Source organism: Pelodiscus sinensis, chromosome 6, assembly GCF_052426305.1.
Source record: "Pelodiscus sinensis isolate ZL-2025 chromosome 6, ASM5242630v1, whole genome shotgun sequence".
In the NCBI taxonomy this organism is placed as follows: Eukaryota; Metazoa; Chordata; order Testudines; family Trionychidae; genus Pelodiscus; species Pelodiscus sinensis.
In genome coordinates, this window is record NC_143057.1 from 75076461 (window position 1) to 75101599 (window position 25139).

The 25139-nt window shown below is 40.9% G+C and overlaps 1 long non-coding RNA gene across 2 annotated transcripts; it reads left to right on the plus strand.

Moving 5' to 3' along the window:
• Positions 1-576: 576 nt before the first annotated feature.
• On the plus strand, positions 577-23891 carry LOC142829748 (uncharacterized). Of its 2 annotated transcripts, none has more exons than XR_012904490.2 (3): positions 577-693; positions 1878-1998; positions 23342-23891. It is a non-coding gene; the product is annotated as an uncharacterized LOC142829748 (long non-coding RNA). The 2 variants fall into 2 exon arrangements; XR_016349802.1 differs by lacking the exon at positions 23342-23891 and adding an exon at positions 11665-11781.
• The last annotated feature ends 1248 nt before the right edge of the window (positions 23892-25139 follow it).

A 25139-nucleotide genomic window follows, 5' to 3' on the forward strand; every position in this document is an offset into this window, starting at 1 on the left:
AGGAACGGAGGCCATATATTTCTGACAAATGATGAGACACATTTAACAGCAGGAGACCAATTTATTCTGACGGTGCTGTAGTCTCCTGGTTTTCTCGCTTAATTAAATTATTATTAATTGGTTTCAATAATCCTATATGATTTTTAGTGGCTAGAACTTAGCCCCAAATCCTGACTGCAGCACCAAGGCTGAGTAAATAGGCTGGACACTGACTATCTCTAAGGTTTGGAAAGAATGCATCCTGGAGGTCACTCAGCAACAGTGTAACTACTCCAGAACTTCTACTCTAGCCTCAGGTCCAGAGTAGCCCCTTTGGACTTTGTGCCCCGTATCTTAAAGCACTGGATCTAATGCAGTACAGGTGAATCTCAGAGTTATGGACACCTTGGGAATAAAGGTTGTCCATAACTCTGAACAAAGCACATTTTTGATGCCAGATCCAGCGGCTGACACCCCAGGCCAGGTTTCAGTAGCAGCTGAACTTCCTACTCAGTGCTGGCATGAGTTTGCAAGCTTAATGAGGGAGGGGGAAGGGAGTGACAGTGAGCCTGGCAGCATGCCCCCCTCTGGGTGCAGGAGGAGAATTAAAAATAGCATGTTCCCCTCCTGGCAGGGAGAAGCAAAACAGACCACAGCTCTGCTGCTGCTCTACTGGGTCCACTTGTCTTGGGCTGGCAACCCCAGCCTCTTGCTGTAAGTAGCTGCCCCATGCATGGGGATGAGAGTGAGGTGGGGTAGATATAAGCAGATGTGCCTCCCTTTAAGATGCAATACTGGCATAATACAGCTTTTGTTTCCTGTGCTGCTGCCTGAATGGTTATTCCCAGGACATGTTGACACAGTAGGGCTAAAGTTGAATTAAGCTATGCAACTTAACCTACACAGTTAATGTAGCTGAAGTCAAAATAGCTTTTCAAATTCAGCTTTTGGCGCTGTCTACGCAGCAGGAAGTCAAAGAAAGAACACTCTTCCTTTGACTGCCCTTATTCCATGAGGGTAAGGGTTACAGGAGTCGGAGTAAGAAGTCTTCCAGCTTCCCTTATTTCGAAAGAGTGGTTTGCTATGTAGACACACTGTTTATTATTGCAGAATAACATTAGTAATTCTGAAATAACTCTGCTGTGTAGACATAGCTTCAATCTCATATGGTGTCCAGTTGACCAGTCAGTCCGTAACGCTGATGTTTATATCTTTGAGGTCTTTCTATAGACCTAGGGCTCAGTCTTCTATTTGCATTTCCAGAACCAAACCAATAGAAGCTTTGCTAAGCCTGCTGAGGTGGGAGCAACTCTGAGTATTTTATACAAATTAGATGTATATTGCTCACCAGTGCAGGTCTGGCATATGTGTACCTGTCCGTTTATGCAATGTTTGAATTTCAGCCCAGAAAAATAAGACAAATTTTTTCTACATACTTTATACTCTTAGAAGATCTTTTCTTTGAAATGTTTTGATGCACTTATATAAATACAGAATCTTATTACACAGCAGATCTGATTTTATTTTTTGTTGTATTAAGGGAAGTGAAAGCAAAGGTAAACGAGATTCTTTTCAGGCTCTTACATCTCTCCACAAAATAGTTAAGGATTTTGCAATTGGAATTCAATTATTACTGATGATACATGAGAAGAAAAGAACACACCTTGAATATTAAGTCCCAGGCTGACTTGCCAGGCTAGCAGTTAGAAAGCCATTTTTACTTTCAAACGGGCAATTTCAATCTGGAAGTCTTTGGTAGGTAATATATAGGAGACTTCCTGATCTATTTTTACAATCCCACTTTTCAAAGCATAATTGCATTTTAAATCCTTTTGTTTAGATAGCATGCCTTTCACTAAGTAAGTATAATGACTAGGAAACTCATTCTGTATTTGCAGAAGAATGGCCAGCTAAACAATATTATATGAACATTTGTTAATTGTTGGATGAAACTCTGGCATGCCAACCACTCATTGAATGAATATTACTCAACAGAAAATCCTGGACACTACAGTAAAGGTAAGAAGAAAAAATACCTGGAAAATCTTATATGTAATTTTTCTCTAAAATAAAGTTCTTTAAGATTGATTGTTGGCATTCTGGAGTTTTCATCAATTATTAAGTATTATTCAGCTAATGCTATTCAGTTACTGAAACAGTCAATACTATTTGCAGGTATTTTTTATGTAACATTCAGTAGCTGATGCATCTTAGTTTTGACCATGCTAGAAATTTTTGAAATTTCTGATCCAGGCTGCACTTATAAATGCAGAAGTCAACACTTTGGCCTAGATTTTTAAAGGTATTTAGGCATTGCTGTAGTAGATATTTAGCAGTCTAAGTCTCATTCTTAAATGAGATTCCTGGTGGGGCTCCTAAGTGCCTAAAATGTCTCTGAAAAATAAGATGTAGACTCCTAAATCAGTTAGGCATTCCAAAGCTGAGTGCAGCAGTGCCTAAATACTATTAAAGTCTGGTCCATTATCTAATTTCAGGATGAATAGGGTTTTATGTTACTGATTATTTCTGAGGTTCATAGAGGTAGCCAGTGGAACACTATTGGTTCTTGGAGCACATCCTGATGTGATCCATGGAGACAATAGGTCACAGGCTGCTAGCTCTCATTATTTTCAGATGCTAAATCAAACTAAATACAGGTTGAACCTCTCTAGTCCAGAACTCTCTGATCTGGAAACATCTGTTGTCCGGAATTATTTTAGTTAGCCGGATGTCCACTTTCCAGGGGTGTGGCCAAGTTTCTTGCAGTCCCATAAAGTTTGTTTACAGCCACCACTCCTAACTCTCTGTGTTCTGTGCTGTTATTTAGCTCTAATTAACCCCTCAATGTCCTCTAACAGCCCAATAAGCAGTGGAAGTGTTGGAAATGCTGCTAGACACTACTGACCTCCCCTCATCTGGAAAATTCTCTCCTTTGGAACTCGTCAGTTCCCAAGGCTGCCAGATTAGAGAGGTTCAATGTGTACAGCAAAAATGTATTACATGCTTTACTAATAGTATCTCTCTATATACACAATTGTTGTAGTTACTTCATGGATGTCATGTAATGTGAGGTGAGTCAAACCATGGGGCCATGACTTGCCCACAAGACAACCTCTGATAAGAATTGGCCCACAATATCCGAAAGTCTGAGAACTCCTTAGCTCTTTTATTTGACACTAATGGGAAACCAAATTTGTAAAGGTACAATGTTTAATCATGTGCCCCTTTTTTCCTCATTTCTGCTTAGACCTCTGCCTCTATTTCAAGTAGCTGCAACTCTTCTCTCCCCCTTTCTTCATCAGGTCAGAAAGACTTTTTTTAACCCCTCTCCCTTAGTCCACTCTGTGGGAGCTGTCATTTTTACATTCTCTAGGTAGGCCCTGTGTCCCTTCTATCTCTTCACATCTAGCCCTCTGATATTTCTCTCATATTTTGTCATCCAGGTCACTATGATATCTATTTTTAAAAATACATTGTGCCTTTGGCTATCCCTCTGCTTAAAATTGCTAGTTTTAATTCTTACTTGTTCTGGCGAGCAATAAAATGTGAGATGAATCCAGTTCTGGAACTCAAGCAAGGTTTTTACATGGCAGAGAGTTGCAGTTGGGCAATGCAATCCGAAAAATGTCCGATTGGAAAAATCCTTTAATGATTGTATGAGCCAGTGAAGGAAGGACTAGAGAAGGGAGAGGCCACAGGGAAGCTGGAGGCTTGATGGAAGGCTAGCTTGTTGGTGGGTATATGGAGTCTAGCAGGGAATGGAATTCAAAAGAAGAAAAGGAGATGAGGTGTTGCTGATTCTGCACATTAAAGAAGTTTGTTTCAGTTTAGAGAAAGATTAGTTGTGAAGCAGCCCACTCATTTGTAATACACAGCCAAGATATCCAAAAGCAGACCAGTAATTTTAGGGATCTGAAATTCTGAGTGCTCGAGATACCTTGAAGGAGTCTCATTTTCAGGAAGTTCTGAGAACCTGCTTCTGGAAAATCAGGCTTCTTCCTTTAAATTGTGTCAAGTTAGGCGCTCCAAAAAGATATCAAACCCAACTCATGTTTTGAAAAAGTTAGCATTGTATGAAAATATCCAGCTCTGCTTGGGTAAAGATGGTAGCATAAATAAAATAAATCACTATGTTTAACAACCCAATCCTTACAGGTTATTTACCACAACTATGGACAACAGATGGACTATAAAATATAGAGAAATACAGGTTGAATCTCTGAATCTAGTCTGGCACCTTCTGTGCAATATCCGAGGTTCGGTCTGATTTTAGTGAGCCAGATGCCCACTTATCATGGGTGTGGCCAAGTTTCCCCGCAGTCCCATAACATTTGTTTAGCACCACCAGCCCTCGCTCTCAGTGTTCTGTGCTGTTATTTAGCTCTAATTTATCACCAAATGTCATCTAAGAGCCCAGTAAGCAGTGGAAGTGTTGGTAATGCTGCTAGGCAATATTGACCTCCGACCTCCCATGGTTCAGCAAATGCTCTGGTTCAGCACCAATCAGGTCCTGAGGAAGCCAGACTAGAGAAGTTCAAACTGTAGTTGATTTCAGCCTCTGAGTGATATAAATTATTTATAAAATAGAAGATGGGCTGAGTATTTTGAGAGAAGAATTTGGCCCTTTTTATGGAGATTTTGAAATCCTGAGCCATAGTACCACAATGGGGTCCTGGTCCATTACTGGTACTTGTAGCACTACGGTAATAATAGTAATACAGTTTTGTTAATTGATTTTTATGAAATGTTTTCTACAAGTCATGGAGCTGAAGTTTACATAATGTCTCCAAACAGAGTTATAGGCAACTAAGCAGTTTCACTCCCCAGAGATTTACACAAACTTTTTAATCAGTTCGCATACAAGGGAGCATGGGATGCAAGTTATATGGACCTGCAGTGCCTGTGTTCCACCATTATACAGGAACCTGGTCTCCACAATGTTTGGGCTTCTATTTTCAGAGCTGTCCTGTTCTTAGGCTGTACTGGGGAAACTGACCTGGGCTCCACACTTTGGGGGGCCCTATGCATCAGGGGGACTTGGGGTCCAGGGTGGCCTGTGGGATTAGTTGGGGTATTGGTGCCAGTAGCAGAGAGTGACCCGCCCTCAATTCTCCCACACGTGCTCCACCCCCACTGGTCCTTGATGTGCTTAGGGGAGAGGGCAGAAGCGGAAAAGAGATGAGGTAGGGGTGGAGTGGCAGCATGACAGAAATGGAGCAGGGGCGGGAAGAGGTGGAGAGGGGCAGACTAGGGCCAGGTCACTCACTGCTTCTGGCACCAGGACCTCACTAACTCCCCAGGCCACAATGGACCGTGAGTTCCCCCGAAGTATGCACCTCTCAAGTGCAGGGCCCAGGGTAATTGCTCCAATCTATCCTGTTCCTGTTCTGGGCACCACCATTAATTACATAAAGCTGGTGTCCACGTAAGGTAGTTTGAACCCTTATATCACAAATCCAAATCTCAGTGAAATTCGACAGTCTGAACAAACCACATCTTGTTTAACACAAAAAATGGTGATGTTTTAAAGATTTTGATACAGAAGTCAAAAAATTGCCCCTGGTTTAGTCCAAGGATTTATGAATCTCTACTAATTTCTCAAACTGCTTGGAATTTCAGTTTAGATCAATCTCCTAAACTACAGGAGTTGCATAGCTTGGAGTTTTGTGCTGAAAGCCTTACATAGTGCTGTTCCATAGACAGCAAAGCAAATCAAAAGACGGCATTTTAACAGGGCTTTTGTAAACACACTTCACACCTATTACAACTTTTAGAGTCTAAAACTCTGCTGTATACTATTCAAGTCTAGCTTGTTTTATTAATTCAGTCTTTCCATAATTCTTTTTATAAAGGAAAACAATAAAAAGGTCCAAGTTTGCAGCCATAAAAACAGTGTTCTTGTGGCAAATGACACGTGGTTTTAGGATATCCAAGTTGCCATGTGTGAAACGTAGCCATTTTTAGTGTAAAATTCCCAATTTCGTAAGGTTTTCAATATCATGAGTAAATTGTTCAAGTGGTGTTACGTGAACTGCCAGACAAGACTGTCCTTTCTGAAAGGGGGAGGTGTTTTGTCTGGAAGTTTCTGATCACTTTTTTTAGGCTGTGTGCTAGTCTAGCAACTGTTGCTGTGCGCTCTCTTCTGTCACGTAAGGCAGAAGATGACTCAGCACTGACTCTCTGAATTTCCTGCCAATGGATTTCCCAGTCTGTCAGCTGTTCTTCATTAGCCTATAACAGACTGCCTTGCAACAACACTCTTTCACTCTAGTTTAAATCCCCTCCAATCTAATTTGCCTGCCAGTGTCTGTGTGCAGGGCAGCATGGCTTTCAGAGCTAGCCAGTGTGTTGTAAGCACTGAATTGATTAGACTGCTTGTTTAAAAGACGTCTTGTTTTCATGAATAATCTGAAGTTATTCAATTGGCTGAATTTCTTGAGTGACAAGACTGCAATATTAATAAAAATCACCTTTGTATGCACACTGTGCATAGTGAAAATGAACATAATACCTCTGCAATAAACTTTCACCTTGTTACAAGCCTCAGCATTCTAAGGTTACCTTTGCTATCCCTTTGATAATTAGCTTTTGCACTCGTGTCCATTAGTTGTGATGCAAATCAGATGTGCACTTGGCACAATGCACTGGTGCTGAGGGGCAAAGTAAAATAGCAGAGAACATTTTGTATTGATGTAGAAGACGCATCTATTCCCCACCTACCTACTGCTGTTCTCAGTTCTGACACACCTCTAGTATTTTCTTATCGGGATCAAGCTGATCATTATTTCATTCAATTAACTTTTATATTTTCTAATGCCTTGTTCCATGTCTCACTATTTTAAATACTGAGCCCAGCTGTATCATAAAGGCAGCACAATAAGTACAATAGACATGTCGAGACTATTTAAGTGCTGTCTAGCCCCCATAGCTAAAAGCTGTTTAGGTGAGACAGCTATGTCCAAATTAATAATTCTGCAATGATAAATTAAACATATTGCTCATTAAATGAATTGTAATAATAGTAATCATAATCCAATTATTATTTACATTGGTTCATCACCAGTGTTTAATGGTTTATTTTCTGAATTTAAAAATAAGGAGCAAAGCCATCTTGGAAATCCTAATTATGTGAGTGCTTAAACCACCATTTACTTTCAATAGGATTTGGTTACCTAATGAATCCCATTGTTAAGCCCTATAAACTGTGTGTCCTAATGAATAGACTACAGCAGTGGTCACCAACCAGTAGATCAGGATCTATTGGTAGATCTTGGAGCCTCCAACAGGTGATCTTGACTGGTTTGGCCAAGAGGCTATCAAATGCTGGCACTTTACTCCCAACACTGCTGTGCACCTCCTGCCCTTTGCCTTAGAGTTGCCTCTGCCTTCCCGCACTTGCTGGGCAGGGAAGGAAGAGGAGCAGGCACTGATGTCAGGATGCCTCCTCCCTCACCCTGTAGCTTGTCACCACAGAATGAAGGGGGGGCACAATAGGGCCTGGGATGGAGGGCGTTTGAAGGCTGCTTTTGAGAGATGAGCCTGCCTTAGCCCCACTGTACCACCTGTGGTAAGCAGTGTCCAGCTGGAGCCTGCATCCTGAACTCCTGCTCCAGTCATAAACCTTTCCTGCACCCCAAACCTCTGCCCTAGCCCTGAGCTGACCCAAACTCCCTTACAGATCCTGTACCCTGAACTTCCTCCTTCACCCCAACTCCCTGCCCCAGGCTCTGATCAGAGCAACTCCAAATCCCTTAACCCAAGACCAGAGTCTGCATTCCAACCCTCTGCCCCTGCTTGATGAAAGGGAGGAAGGATGGGGGACTGAGGGAGGACTGAGTAAGCAAGGGTGGGGCCTTTGAGAAGGGGCACAAAGGAGGCAGGGCAAGGGTATGTGCGTGTGAGGTAGATCCTGGCTTGCACTTATATTCAATAACATGATCTTGTGCTTAAAAAGGTTGGAGATCACTGGACTAGAGCAATTGCCTGGGAGTCTGAAGATTTGGGTTCTGTTACCAGAGCTGCTGAGAGATCTTGGGGAATATGCCTGCTGCTGTGTTGGGCCCTGTTATCAGGGAGACATGTTAACTGTGACCTGAAGAAGAGCCTTGTGTGGCTCAAATGCTTGTCTCTCTCACCAACATAACTTGGTCCAATAAAAGATTTTACCTCACCCACCTTGTCTCTCTAAGATCTTGGGCAAGCTATTTCTCACACAGTTTCTCCATCTATCAAATGGGGATGCTGACACTGGCCTCCTTTTGTAAGATGTTCGGTCTACAAATGAACAGCACTATACAAGTGATATGTTTTATTATCATTGTCCTGGAATGCAGCAATTGACTAATTAGAAATTGTTTCATTCGTGGTACTCTATTATTTTAAAAAATTATAGCTTTGCATGAATATGATTATATTAATTTTCACATTAGTGACAAGAAACTTTTTCCAATACTAATTATGAGGACAAAATCATCATATAAATGCACATTCCTCCCCCCCCCCACACACATACTTTTTGTAGGAAAAGCTGAAATGATAACAATTGGAAGCTCTAATACATCCTGGAAAATTGGGGGAGTGAGCCACATTCAGTAACAACCCCTATTGTTGCACTGGATGGATGTGTGGATCTAAGAAGTCATACAATATATGGGGGCACGCAATGAGCAGGCTGGCATTACAGAGATGCATATTGTTCCCCTATTGACCTCATAGAAATACAATAGGAAAGGAAAGATGATCCATTTTCCCACAGCGCAGCCCGCACAGATAACAGATGTGGCCCATAGTATGGGTTTGAGAGTTTGGGCATGGCTAAAGTGGGGTAGAGGCAGAAGGCTTCCATGAGGATGGAGCCCATGTGCATCCATGCCATTTGTGGTTCTAACAGCACCAACTGCATAAGACTTGGGCAAGAAGCAGCCCAGGATCCAGTTCTGGCTGCCTAACACTTTGATCTGGCCCACATTCTGCATCTGGCCACTTTCTATTTATATCCTGTTGCTCGTACCACCAAATTTCCAGGTGGAGGCTCAGGCAGCAGGAGCCTATTTAAATGGCTCATGGCCACAGTGCTGTTCTGGCATGGGCTGAAGCTGTGAGCCCTTTAAATAGCTGCAGCAACCCCCAAATGGCTGTCAAGCAATGTAGTAGCAGTGGGGGCAAGAGCTGAGAGCCCTTTGTTGTGTTTTTAATTCAAAACCTCCGGCCCCAGACAACTCTAGAGGCTAGTCCCTAGGCCCCACACTTTTTGCCCCAGGCCCAGCCTCTTCTGAGAGTGGAGCCAGCCTGTGACTATGTACCAAAATTCATTAAGTGGCCTCCTGTGAAAATTATTGCCCACCCATGAACTACATCCTGGGCACTACCTCATGATGAAGGATGGCTCACCAGCACTCTTATTCAGTTTTCCTTCTTCTAGACACATTAAGAACTCCACATTGTTTTTATCATGGCTACCATCACCTGTACTTGCAGGTGGTTTAATAACAAACCTGGCATCTTCTCCTAACACAACTCTTTTTCTGTCCCAAACTGCTCTTCACAAGACACTACTCGGAGCCCTTCCTAGCTAGAGTTCTGGCTCTGGATTCTCCCAGTCAGCATCTCCTGCTCTCTGCAGCTTTCTTTAGTCACAATTTCCTGTTCCTTTCTGCCTCTTTATAGAGAACATTTGTCCTCTATCAAGCCCAATCACAGTTGTTAATGAGGCACAGGTGAACTGAAGCATTCCCTTTTAAATGGTTCAGTCCAGCCTGTGACAGTGGCCTACACTCTCACTTTCTTATATGAAAAATTCCACCCGCCAATAGGAAAATGCAGAAGAAACTCCATAAGCAAAATCCCCCACAGAATTCCTCTTCCCCACATTGGAACATGAGCTGGGGCCTAAACAGAAATAAAAAAATATTAAATTACAAAGATTTCCCACAATTACTAAATTATTCCAATTTTCAGCAAGTTCACACACTGCAATAGGGAGAACTCCAATTGCACAACTAAAATCATTGTGTAGGCTCCTAAAGTCAGATAAGTCTGTTCAGCTCTTATTTACTAGCTGTCTGGTAGGCTGCTTCAGACACTGAGTCACCCTGTTTTCCTGCACTGCCTTTGTTCCAGATTAGACATTTGAAACTCAGATCGCCAGAAGGCATCAAAACTGGGAAACTGTGTGCTTTGTTGTTGCACTTGGACTCAAATGACCCTCACAAGAGAACAGCAATTAAAAAAAATCATTGTGCGTAAAAGGTACCAGACAGAGGCAACTGCCCCACCAAAGTTCGGTAGTTAAATAGGACTGAGTTATCTAATGTTGTGTTCCCCCCCCCCCAAAAGCGCGCTGAATTGGAGTTCCAACAAGGCCTGCTTCCCTACTGCTAGATAAGTTTTATGCCAATGTAACAATCGGTTTCACCCAGTGGGAGGGACTTGTTAGTAACAGGCTGAGGTGGGAGAGAGAAATCTCTTTCACCACATAGAAATATAATGTGTTCTATTAGTTTTCTATAGCCCATTGTCCACATAACCCAGAGGCAGTCTCAGCCAGACAGCTGAGGCATGGCAAAGGCATTATCCTGGCATACTAGCCTACTGTGTGCAACACTGAGGCTAGTAAGCATGTTTCACTGAACAGCAATGAAATGGTAACAACACTTTTGGGTAACTACTGACCTGGATTTGAACTGATGACCTTACAGCAGAAGGTTTCTTTGACCCATTATATACCCCAAGCTCTCCATTCCCCATTGTGGATCACTTCTTATTGTGTTGCCCCTGTCTTATTTTATTCAACATTATAGCATGAAGGAAATAAACATCTTATAAGTTACAAGCTGTCAATTACAGGGTGCTCAAAGTCCCACAGCTAGAGCATCTATTTTTCTACAAATGCTTCTGTCCATAGTAATGGCTGCTACATTTGAGTTGTTTTCATTTACAAAAGTTTTGCAATCAATTGTGATACAGGTTAAACCTCCCTGGTCTGGCAACCTTGGGACCTGACTGATACTGAACCAGGGAATTTTCTGGACCAGGGGAGGACAATGCCAGCCTCTTTGCTGCTGGTGGCTGCAGGGCTCTGCTCCAGTAGCAACAGAGGCATTCATGGAACAGAGACAGGCAGGAGCTCAGGGTAAGAGGCAAGATAATTGTGGAACCCTGCAGTTGGGATCCAGGGATGAAGCCCCAGGGCAGGTGGTGGGCTCCTGGTCTGCACTGTTAGGTGTAGGGCTGAATTCACTGCCTCTGGCTATAGGCTCCTGGCCCCAGTCCATAAAGCTCTACAGCTGTCCCACCTCTTCCTCTGAGCGCCCCCTTATCCCTGCGCCCACTCCCCCTCGAGCATGAATGCTGCAAAATAAGCTATTTGTGGTGCTCCAGAAGCTCTGGAGGCCCCACCTTTTCCCTGTTAGTTCTCCAATCCCAGGCATCCAGGGTTTCCGGATCATGTATGTTGCCAGATGAGAAAAGTCTGGATTATAGAGGTTCAGACTATAGCAGTTTAAGCTTGAGAAGGTGAACTGAAACATATTAAGTACTTCAGTTTTTACATGGCAGCACTTTTCTCACATTGATGGATTGTTTTCCTTATTACAATTCCCCTCCTGGTTTTCCAACAACACTGCCAGAACTCTGTGCACCACTTTTCCCTCCCCTACCCATTGCTCATTTTACCAATTTCTTCAGTTTTCAGAAGCAACCAATACCTCCTGAAGAGCCATTGGGGGACCCTTTGTTATTAAATAAAGGAGGCTGCAATTACCTTCATTCCACCCTGCTCAAGAGCCATAATTTGTAAGCAACATTAAAACTAATTACCTCACAGGAGTTTTCATAAAAACACAACTTTTAGATGGTTAGCTCTTTTGTGGCGGGGACTGTCAATATGTTTGCACACTGTTTGGCGTAATCAGATCTGACATGGTTGGTCTGTAGGTACTGCCACAATATAAATGTTAAATAATGACTTCTGGAAATACCACTCTTGGCAATCCTGTCAAATTACAGTGGTCTGGTATGCCCTCAGGGATGCATGCTTTAGAGGGGAGAGTAATGCAGGTTATTTGTTAGGTGGCTTGTCCTCATTGGGTATCACATATTAGACAATTAAAGGAATATATTACTTTGTTAGGTTAGATCTACTTCCATTAGTGGATAGTATTTTTATCAACAAAATACTTATTCACTTGCAATACATATATGATATTCAGTTACATAGAGCTTAAAAGTGATTACCTTTTGGATACAACAAAAAAATTCACTTTTCTCAGATGTCTAGCATCATTCCCCCTGCCAAGCTATAGGGCTATTTCAAAGGATTTGTTGCTTTACTAATATATTAATCTCTCATGGGATTCTTGCCTGTTGTCTATATATAAAACAGGCTGGTGACTCATATTCACAAACTTAAGAGTCTAACGGGATTCCTAGGTTGGCAATAAGTGAAAATACCACTGTTAGCACCTTTATTTCAGGATTTATCTCCAAGAGAGTTTGCTGACAATATAAAGACTTCCATTTTAACCTTTCAATTACAGTTAATTTTAGGAGAAAAGTGCTTGTTGGTTTGTTTAAAAAAAAAAAAGAAGAAATATAGTAAAAAGGAAAAATGAGATCAAATTTGTTGCTTTGTTACCCCCCAGCAGACTTAATATATTCTATAGATTCTTTAATTTTCTATCTTTATATTTTTAATTAAAAATGATAGAAATAAGTTACTTGGTTTTGCAATGTCTATATCATAACTTCAAGGGCAAACAAAACAACAATCTGTGTTGACCAGATCAACTATAGACTTAACTTACTGATTACTGATTATTATTAGTTACAACTTGGATTTTGCAACTGAGCTTATGGTAAATAATCTGAGATATATTATGTTATCTGTAACATTAAAACGGTCAAATCAGTGCCTCTCAAATTTCTCATTAATTTCAATGTAACCTTAACTATAGAGTTGCTACCCATTTCTTCGAGCAAGATTACAATTCCTCTGTTTATTACTGCATTTAGTTGCTAAATTTAGCCCAATAGATTTTCAGACAATGATTGAATTTTCTGAGTCATGTTAACTACTTTCATTAATGGCCCTGTTTTCTGCCCATTTTTAGAGATTCCTTCTAGATAGAAATCCCATAAAGTGTAAGCAAATTGACAAACTTTAATAGCACCCCACCTTAGACAAATCCCATTTTTGGAAAAACTAGTAGAGACCACAATTTATCCTGAATAAATTGTTTGAGCTACATGAGACTTAGAAGACGATACCATTCACATTCATCAGTTTTTCTATTTACTGCCATCTTCTCTTATCATTATGAACCTGGTGAGGGATAAAACAGAGATTACTGGGATTCTCAGGAGCTAGTGGAGATGTTGGGGGACAGAGAAAGGAGGGGGGCTTTCAAAGATCATGAAGAGCTGAACAGGGCTTTGGAGAGACCCATAGTAGCTTGACAGAGATTCCCCATTCAGGATCAGTCCTTGTGGGTATAGGACTGATGAACACAAGTGATACGCTATAAAAGTAAACTATTTTTTTTTCAATAAAAAATGTCCAGTGGGTTGTAAGTGAATTTGGTCCAGAGTTACATGGATTATTTTCTGCCCCATAATTATCTGGTAAAACCTATGTTTATAGTATCTATTTATTTACTGTTGTCACCTGTCTTTCTACCCACTCAATTCCAAGTCTTTTTACAAGATCTTACTTCCTATATACACCATAATTCATTGTGTGTACATCAGCTTAGTGTGTTACTGGTACCAGGTTGAGTCTCTCAACTGCACAGAATGCATTTTAAGCAGCCTCTTATCATCATCAAAAATGGGAAAAGCTTGATTACAAAACAAGGTCTAAATATTACTTCCCAACTGCTAATGTTGCCAACACAAACACTACTGTCACTGTTTTGATCTGGATAGAGGATTTTGTGAACTCCATATTACATTGTTTAAAAATGAGAACACAGTAGAACATGCTTTAAGCAGTGTAGGGTGATTTTGTAGAATAGCTGTTATTACCTGGTTTCACTATATCACAGATAGCCTCTCAATCAATGAGCAAGGTATTACTGAGGACAAAATTTCACTCAAAATGGCCTGAGAATAGTCCCCAATTTGTACTCCATTAAATCTCTTTGCTCATGAAGTCAGCCAATGGGTTAGAATATAGCTAGCAGAAAAACAATAATTCTAATCTATGAGGCTCAGTGCCAGTGGGAAAAAAAAGTGGCTAGAAATTCAGCTGATCTGTCTTGCAATGATGAAAATCTAATGCAGCAGCTGTTTTTCTGGGAACTGTCACTCATCACATTTTAATTTTACAGTTTGAATTAATCTTTTCTAAATGCAGCACTGAAGGGTAGTGAGAGAACAACAGCTTTCCATCCAAAATAACTGGATTGAAAGTAAGGTGGTTTTTCTCCCCTTTGGGTTTAAATTGTAGTGATTGTTCTAAAACTTAGGCACGATGCTCGTGGAACTGAACTGGATGCACCGAGAACAGAGATCAAGAAATCATATAATAGTCCTAAAATTAGCAAAAATCAGCAGTTTCAGTTTGTATCCCATGAGTTTCACTTTGACTTTTAGGGGAGGACATACCCAGAGTGAAAAACAGTTTCAAAATTGATAAGAAATCATCTGGTTTATATAATTCACAATTAGCTTTTTGAACATGAGATACCACTGAGACTAAGAACATTGTATTGTCAAAGAAGGATTGAAAATCTATATGGATAATGAGAATATGCAGAGCTCCAATAGAAAAGAAAAGCAGAGTGGACACAGGGATGTTTCTCCTAATGGGGGCTTATGTACCCACAGTATTTGCACCAATTAACTAATTTAACCAGAACAGTCTTTTTAAACTGATTTAATGCAACCCCACTACTGTGCGTTCAGTTGCACTGGTATTAAGGTGTTTCAGTCAGTCAAACCATCATGTGAACAGATACAACTGTTTTTTGCAGTGTTTGTTTTGTTTTATTATTTTAAAATGTCTAGCTCATGGAGTTAAAAAACAGTTAGTAGCCCGCACGACTGTGGGGGCGGGGGAGGGGAAGATTGAAAAATCCTGAAATCCAGAAATGAAAACATGCCTTGAGTAAACTGAAAGCAAACAAAAGGAACCCCACGTTTATTATTGTTAGAACTCTCATGATTTGAGGTTGGTAAGGAAATGGCTTATGATTTTTGGCAACATGAAAACGTATTCAGACACGTCTACAAATGGGTTAACTAACGAATTACCTGGTAATCAATTAAATCGAGTTAAAAGCTCTAGTGTAGACAAACCCAAGTGAAAGGCAGAGGAAAATCAGGGCTAGTGTTCTTTCAGATTCTGAAAATGTTCAAATTAAACAGTTAAGAAGGCTAATATTTCCTATTTCACAAACAAAATATCTTCAGAGTTTGCTTCTTGCTTTACTCTGACTGAATGAAGTGAAAGTAGGTTATAACTAGGTTAATATTTCCAAATGCAAAGATATACATAAAAGCATTTTGAAGGGTATTTACTAAGATTCAAGACTCAAAGATACAAGAATCAAAAACGTATTTTGTTTATTGCAATTACCCAAGGGACACAGAATTTAGTACAGGGATCCTGGGATTGCATACAGTGTGTTCTTGGAAATCCCTTTTCAGTAATTTTGTTGTGGCATGTTAGTTGTCTTGACTTCCTGGCATTAAATATAGAAGTCTGTTTCTAGTTACTGCTTGAAGTCTTCACAATAATACACAGCAAAATGGATATGTTGAGTCATCTCAAAGAACTGGAAAAGACTCTTCTGTAAATGTTTCCATTTTCATGGAGACTGACAGTGTTTTAATGTATCTGGTCACGACACTCAGTACAGGGAGAGGCAAACAGTTTCTCTAGATTTCACTTTTCTCATGTGAATAGTACTTTTCTGTTCATTGGGTCTACTTATGTGAGTTAAATTAGTCACTTGCCGATGAGCTTTATCAGAATAAATCCCTGTAACTTTAAATACAAAGAAACACCATAAACAAGTTATTAAGAATTTTCAAGTTATCCCTGGATGAAAGTATAGCCAGATATTTGCTTTAATCCCATTTTTTCCATGCTTTACTCATTTTCCTCATCTCCCTCTGGGTCTTCTGCTTGTGATTTCTTTCATATGCCAAGCCTTTTGCGTCAGCACGGTCCCAGAAAATAGAACTTTTGTTCTCACTGATGACCCTCAGTTTTGCAAGAGACCAAGTGGTGGCTCCTTCCCCGTCACTAATAAGAAAAAAACATTTACGAGTATCATAAATTCCTGTGGTCTGACCTTAGCAGCCAGGGAAAGGCCTAGAAAAAAATATCATGTTGTTGCCTTCATGTAGATTGTCTTCTACAGCTTGGGATGATGTATGATCCACTTGTTTTTGAAATTCTAGTGGGGTTGTTTGTGTCACCTACATTTGTCTTCATTTGCATTGCTATCACAAGATCTTTCAACATGCAGTATTGGGTCCTTCTTCTCATTAGTATTATGGGTAAATTGTCATAAAGCAGAGGAATATATGCAGAAATGCGAGTGGAAGTAAGGTAAATAAATTCCAAGTGGGAAAATATGAAATAATTTTTTCACTTGTGCAGTTAGTCAATTAGACATTCTGATACAGGTTGAACGTTTCTAGTCTGGCACTGTCTGCTTTGTCAACATCCAGGGTGCATCTACACTGGACCGTAGATCAAAATAAGATTCACAATTTGAGCTATGTAAATTTTCTATCTTATTTTGATCTTATTTCATAATAGCTTATTTAATAATTTGGGGCTGATTACACAGCACCAAATTTCAAAATAACTCACTATTCCAAAACGTCCATTATGCCTCATGGAATGAGGTTTACAAGTATGTCGGAATAGCGAGCTCATTATATTTTGAAATAATGGGCTTTCTGTTAAGATGCCACAGCAGCGGGTATTGGTGAGATGATCTGTAGCCCTACAGCTTCTGTCTTAGTCAGTGTCTCCCCTCAGTTCATAGGTAGGCTTTTATTCATTTTTAGATTTCTTTAATGACATGAGCCCCCTAAACTTGGTCAGTCTGGATTATGTATGGCACTAATTGTGTCAGAAATAGACATGCAGCTGTGGGTACAGTGTACTGTTCATTAAGGACCAGCAATTGAGTTAGATTCATTTCTGCTGTATTGGAGATTTGTAAAACCATCCAAAATTGAGTTTACTCTTTGCCCCCACCTCGCAGACAGCATGATGATAATCGTATAGAAAAGGGTGCCTACAGTATTTACAAAAAATACAACTAGCTAACCCATTGTTCACACCATGGTAGAGCAAAATATAGGTAAGCAGATGAAAGTATTTTGAGGAGTTTGCAGCCAGGATGTTGTCTTCATTGGTTGAAGGCTTGTGTCTGCAATTTTTAAATTCAGTGCATGGACTAGAAGTACTCTTGGATTCCTCTCTGACATTAAACACACATATCACAATAGCCATGTCCATAGACTATGTCCAATTGGCTAGGAGACTCCGTTCATTCCTTGTATATGAAGAAAAATTGGCCTCCTTTATTCATGCCTTTGTTACATCTCAGCTGGACTATAGCAATACAATATAAGGAGTATGAAGCCTTTAGCATTTCGGAAATTCAAACTAGTACAAAATGCTGCAGCACATCTCCACAGTGACACAGGCTATCATGAGCACATTCCACCTGTCTTCCACTCTTTACACTGGCTTCCCATAGAATTTCAAATATGTAAAAGGTTGTCTGAATCTCTGGGACGAAGACTGTGGTCAACAATTTTGCTCCTCTGGCACAGTAGAGCACACTACAATAACAGTAACGCTATTCTGTACAGGAGACAAAATTTTCTCAGGGGGCAGTCCACAATGTGGCATCAACTCCTACAGGAACTAAGGTCCATTACAATCCTCGCCATATTCTTCTCCAAGTGTTCTATGCATTTCTTTTGACCGTGCCTTTTGTAATATATACACATAGCAACAAGTGTACTGAAATAAACCTTAGCAAAACAAATTACTCCACTGCAAATGTTTCTCCCGCTGGGAGAAGGCAAGAGAACAAACAACAGGTGACAGATGTTAATCACATTACTTAATGTGCTACTGGAAGGAGCTCAGATAAGTGGTAATGAATGCGGTATAAAAGCCTACGTATAGAACAGAGGCCAGGGCTCAAAGCACATCTTCCTTCTTACAGCCACTTGTAGCTTCTTTAAGCCAGGCAACTATGAATCATATGGATAATATACTCCATAGCCACATCCCTTTCTATAGTAAGCTCCTTTCAGGGGCAGTGAGATGGCCAGAGTCATTGAAGTCCTATACCATATGGAAGATTCTCTACTGGACTACAGATGTTGCCAGACAAGAGAGCCCTTGGACTGGGGAGCGCTAGTGGCTGGGGAGCGCTAGTGCAGCAGCCAGGAGTGGGATTGGGGGCTGGCAGGTGGAAGAAGAGGTGGGAGCCTGGCACTTGGGACAGGGAACCCAGTGGCTGGGGCTGGGGTCAGACCAGTAGCAGTGGTTGACCATGGGCAAGGAATGTGGTGGCCAGGGCTGGGGCGGACCAGCAGCAGTGCCTCCTCCAAGGCACAGAGCCCAGTGGTGGGGCTGGACCATCAGCAGAGCCTGGGCAGGGCCGGTGGCCCAGGGACAGGAATCCTGTGTCCTGCAGCCCCAGGCCGGCAAAAGAGCCCAGTCAGACTGGCAGCTGGGTGAAGGGGCAGAGCCAGAGCTGAGCCAAATGGGTCTGCTGATGGACCCAGGAGAGCCTGGAGTTCATCAGCAAAGGGTCTGAAACTGAATTCCCCTGGTCTGGCAAATTCCCTCATTCGGTACTGGTCAGGTCCCAAGGGTGCTGGACCAGTGAGAGCCAACCTGTCCCATCATTCAGTGTCTTTGATTGTACAGGTTATATTGAGTTTTTTAACATTTTGCTAAAGGCTCAGAATTGAGTCAGACATCTTCAAGAAATGGGAATTTGAGTGTTTTTTCTGCAATTTATGGGTTTTTTTCTACTGTATTCATTGACAATCATGTGTCACAGCCAATATCCATTTCTGTGGGAATCATCGCTCAGTTACATTCTGCTCCTTCTAATAGCATGAACTACCTCTCTCCACCTTGCTGAAAATAGAAATCTATTTTTCGGATGGTGGAAAGACTCCAGAGAACTCCTAGATCTGTGGGCCAGCGGAGCTAAGGGTGTTGGTGTGACAAGGACATAACCATGCCTCCTTCCCATACCCCTGCTGTGGGGCTTATCCACCTGTCACAACACAAGAAGGAAGCAATCCCGGAGTTTCCCTATAACTGTGCCTTATCCCTTATATAGACTTTGCAGTTGGGAAAGAGGGACTTTTCCAGACATACACTGGCTCTGCACTTTGTGAACTTACAAAATTGTTTAAGGATGCCAGGTTTTCTTTTTGCCTTCCATTTCCAAAAAAATAAAGACAGCTCATGTTGGCAGAGAATTCAGACTTGAGGCTTTCATTGTATCTGTGACAGAGGTTTATTGTATCATTATGTTCCATCCGGTGCTTTCAATACAAGAAAGATACACACACACAAAGTGGTTAGTTCTTCCACAGGAATGACTGCCAAGTTAACTCTTCCAAGAATAATCCTTGGCTGTGAATTGCAGGAATAGAACCCATGTGGTTCATAAACAAGTTAAGGAAGTAAAAGATCTGCCAATGTAGGAGATGTCAGCCACCCTAAGGTGAACACAAACAAGCAGCAGCACTGGAGCCTGATTGTTTGCAGTTAATAGAGTGTGAGGTGTCTGATAGGAAGCTTACCTCTCTCCCAGGATATTTCATATTCTTTCAAGTTCAAGGGAGGCAGGAGTTCATCCAGGAATCACTGCAGCACACTTCTTTATACTAACATGAACAGAACCCCCGTGTCACTGCAAAAAAGCAGGCAGTGGGAGTATCACATAAACTCTGCATGACTCCGAGGAATTCTGTTTTCTCTGCCCCTCCAGCCCTGGCTCCTTCATCCTCATTTAAGGCACCTTTTTCCCCTTGGCAGATTCTCACATGTGCAGGCTCATAAAAACACATGTTCAGGTTGCCTTCGAGGCCTATTCCCCAACTCCAAGCTCAGACTCAGGCTGCTGTATCCCAGCATTGAAAGTAGGTTCCCTTTCCTTCCATATGTGTTGTCCCTTCTCTCACAGCAATTCCAGACACCTGTCAAAGGAGAAAGGAGAAACAGTAGCAGGACATACAGGCAGTATTTCCTGCCAACTCTCTAGACATCTCTGAGGGGTTTGGTCACTTTGTCCATGACGTACCCAACTACAGTTCCAGAGGCAGGGTAAAGCCACCCCCCCCCCAACACTGATACTGATGAATGATACTGATACTGATCTGTTAATGAATGAGAAAAATAATACAGCTCAGGTGCATGGTTATGAGGAATAGAACTTTGCATGGCTGTGTTGTGTATTAGTGGATGTGTAGTTCTTTGAAAAATTTAAATAATCTAATCATTATTGTCTTCATCATCGCTAGTAGTCACCTGTTCAAGCAGCCAAGTGAGGTTGATATAGAGTTCATCTGGACAAACTATTTGTTTCCATTTTTTCCCCCAGTCAGAATATGCTTTTCCTCACACAAATATAAAGCATTTGTGAAACTGGAGCCATCTGACTAAGTTTTGATGAAATTCTGCACCTTAATATTAGATCATTCTAAATTGTTTGCAGTGCAGACCTGACATGCATTGCTCAGTTGTGCACTATTTGCTGCATAAGGAATGTGGATATTGGTTCTATTTTAGCCCCCCCTCATCCTCACCCAAAAAACCCCAAGCCCAATATAGCCATTAGATTTCAGATCTAACGTGATGAAATAGGAAAGCAAGAGTGGAGCTCTCTTTTGCTAAAGTGATATACACCTCTTATTTCATAGCACATGTTTTTTTGGTCTCAGATAAATACAACAGATATAGAGGAGCATTTCATTGTGCAGTGTTTTGGCCATTAATTTTGTAAAGAGAGATGGTAATTGAACCAAGGGACCTCTAACCTCACAGAGCTTCTTTAGTTGAATCAGCTGGCTCTCTTGACCAACTATTTGATAGTCACATGTCAACTCTCTATTCTTGAATGACTGGAATGGCAATTAAAAGAACAATATCAAAGCTACACATCTTTGTGTGCTTGAAATTTGTTTAATGTTGCATGATTGCAAAAGACTCGTAGACTTAGCCTTTAGTATATTGATTTTTCTTGTTAAGCCTCGACCTTCAGCCTCGATCTCCAGAGTCAGCAAAACTTGTTTGCAAAACTCCAGTGGCCTAATTGAAAGGTTGGGAGCACATGCCATCTCCATTGACTTAAAAGGGAGCTGAGAAGGCACAGCTCCCTGGAAAACAAATTAGGCCATGGGTCCTCTTCAAGGCTCTAACAGATCATTTAAACTCCGTTCTGAAATATGAGTTGACTAGACTGATTTTCGTTCAGCTATTAAGGATTTCTTGTTAGGTTTGCTGGAATGGGATATCCTGCAAATGATTTGCTAATTACTAGGAAATGTGGGTAATGAACCTGACCCCCTGAGAGAGAGAGAGAGAGAGAGAGAGAGAGAGAGAGAGAGAGTATGTGTGTTTAAATACGCCATTTTTTCATTTGATGAAGGTTACAGAAATTGAATTTCATTTTGTTAATTATTTAATGAGAATACCTGAAGAGGTGTTTCTTATGATATGAAAAATCATGTCTTATATTATTATAATATTAATTATTTAAATACAAAACTAAAATCAGGAACATTTTACTCAAGCTAGTTTAGATCATTCAAGCAAGAGAGTAGAACAATCTCAGATAAGTTTTAAAATCAGAACTACTTTATAATTCAATATATACTGAAAGTATCATTTTTCCCCTACCAAATACATGGTCTGAATAAAATTTTATAATCTGTAAGCTGTTATATATTGCTCAGTTATAGTATTCAAGATAGGAAATTGCAATCTGACCTTGATCCAAAGACCATAAACAACAATAGGAGTTTTCTCAATTTTTAAAATATCTCACAGGATCTTGTTTCCCTGCAAGTATGATTTTCCTTTCAACAGTTGCTGGAGTTTGACAGTCAATTTACGTACAAACAGCCAGTACAAGAGATCTTTGAAATAACTTCAATGCCTGTTTCTATCTTGTTTAACTACACTGATTTTTAGAAGAGAGAACAGATACCATACCTTGTCTCTGTGATAAAATACTGTAGTTCCAGTTCCTCCTTGACAGCTTTGAATAGTCTTTGGTCCTGTTTGACACATGGAAAACAATGGGTCCTTCTTTTGTCCCTCTACATACTAGATGTCTTCTCAGCTCATGATGTATCATAGCCTCCTTCATATTCTAGATCAGAATCAAATGCATCCAGGTGTCAGATACGCTGGGAATGGGCCAAATACTTAGCTTATATACATTGGCCCATATACATCAGCTGATAATCTGACCAATAATATATTGGTATTGTTGTGTATAACAACATTTTCTGTGGTTTCTAAAAGAGACAAACAGGATCTTTTACTTTTTATAAGGGTTCTTTTTGGTGTTTTTAATGAGGGTCCATAGATTGTGGTGAATCTGTTAGTGTTATTTAATTTTCAAGCCTACCATGACTAAAGTTTCTAAATGCATAAACAGCAGTCCAGATGGCACATGTTCAGACTGAACCTTCTAAATAGGTTTGTGTATATTTGCCTGTAAAATGTTGGAGGCCTTTTTGAAAACCTGACTGTAAGTATAAAACCTTTTTCCAAGTCTGTTTTGTCTAATTTTAAATCTGATGGCAACTACTGCCACCACCATATAGTAGGCTAGCTTTAATTGCACCTGTCATAGGCTCAGGCTTGTGCACTACTTTAAATACCTGGATACTCCATTCATTGCAGTGGGACTATGCATGTGATCAGGCACCTTGCTGAACTGAGCCCTATGAGCCTTTATCTTAGAGATTTATTAAACCTCCTGACTTCTCTGTGAGGTATTATTGTACTGATTTTTTATGATGTGTAGACCAAGATATAAAGGACTTAATTCACTTACTTTCAGCAAGTGAATTAACTGAGGCAGGAACAAAATTCAGAAGGCTGTATCCTGAATCTCTGCTCGAAACACTGTATCAGATATCCTCTTGTTTCATATGCGGTCCTCTAGATTTAATGCAGCATTCAAAGTAGTCTTTCTGTGGGACAGTGAGTGCAAGAAGGTGCAGGTAGTCTTAATTTAGGGTCAGATAACTGAGCTTTGGAAAGAAGAGTTACTATCTAAGTTCAGTCTTTCTGCATTCTTAACATCCTTTCTCCTCCTGCCTACCTCCCCTCCCTTTGCAGGCATTGTTCCAGAAGTGTACAGTGAGTAAAGGGAAGAAAAAGAATAAGTGATTCTCAAAACAAAGCAGTGAAAGGAAGAACAACTGGAGCAGTTGGAACCAGTCCGAGAGCTGCTTGGAACCAGTCCAAGAGCTGCTTCTCGATCCTGCCCCTTCGCACCTATCAGATTAATCTGTAAGGCCTGGTAACTCTGACAACATGTGATAATATTCCTTCCCTTTTATCTAAGTAACAAATAAAAACAATGATATACTGATGTCCAGTAATCATCCACAAACTTCTTTTTATAGTGTTATATGGATAATTCAGTTTCTGCTAGTCAACAACATTTTCTGACATAGTAGACTTAGAATAGTATGCCAATGACCTTTGCATTGGATTCCATGCTAAAAGGTTAATAACCTTCTTGGCTCAGTCAAGCTGATCACAGGACACATGGGGACAAGTTCATGCTGTTAGAGATGCCAACAATTGAAGGATATTAATTGGACATTTGTTTGGAGAAATAGGGCCACATTTTTATCTCCAAATGAAATACACTTAGGTTAGATAATTTGGCAGGACATAGGGAAAAAATATACCATTGTTTAATAACCAAATATAGGCTGCCCAAGGTTGGTTACACTGCATTCTCTACTATCTATTCTCCACCATTCCATACCCCTCTCCACACCTCACTTCCCCCTCCTCTCCATCCAAACATACACATGGGGCACAATTTTAGGAAGCATCCTAAAATTAGATAATCCATTTTCTGAGCTCCTGGGACAGATTTTACTCTCAGTTACACTCATGTAACTACAGAGTGACTCAGCTGATGGCAACGCAGTTATTTCAGTTTTGCGCCCACATAATTGAATAGAATTTTATCCCTGTTCTTTTGCTTGTCAGAGAGGAGAATGCCTTGTGGATCTGTTTATGTAGTCTGATTAAGTTTAATGAAAACTGAAGTTTGTTTCTAAAAGTTGTTTGCAGAAGGGTCTTTGACTTTAGCAAAGCTTTGGATATGGTCTCCCACAATATTCCTGCCAGCAAATTAAGGAAATATGGATTGGATAAATGGACTACAGGCAATCCCCGGGTTACATAGATCCGACTTACATCGGATCCCTACTTACAAATGGAGTGAGGCAACCCCGCACTAGCTGCTTCCCCCCAGCAGACCAGGGAGATGTGAAGCTAGCACCCCCCCCTCCCCCCCAGCAGACCAGGGAGACGCGGAGCGGCTTTTCTCAGCAGACACCTCAGCTTGAGAATAAAGGACTGAGGGAAGTGAGGTGTGGGAGAATAAAACTGAGCTCTGGAGAAATGTTTGGCTAGAGTTTCCCCTACAATATGTACCAGTTCCGACTTACATACAAATTCAACTTAAGAACAAACCTACAGTCCCTATCTTGTATGTAACCCGGGGACTGCCTGTATAAGGTGGATAGAAAGCTGGCTAGATTGTTGGGCCCAACGGGTAGTGATCAACGGCTTGTTGTCTGGTTGGCAATCGGTTTCAAGTGGAGTGCCCCAAGGATAGGTTCTAGCACCAGTTTTATTCAACAACTTCATTAATTACCTGGATGAGGGGATGGATTGTATCCTCAGCAAGTTGACAGATGACAATAAAATAGGAAGAGAGGTAGATATGTTGGAGGGTAGGGACAGGTCCAGAGTGACCTAGACAGATTAGAGGATTGGGACAAAAGAAATCTGATGAGGTTCAACAAGGATAAATGCAGAGTCCTGTACTTGGAATGGAAGAATCCCAAGTATTGTTACAGGCTGGGGACTGACTGACTAGGAAGCAGTT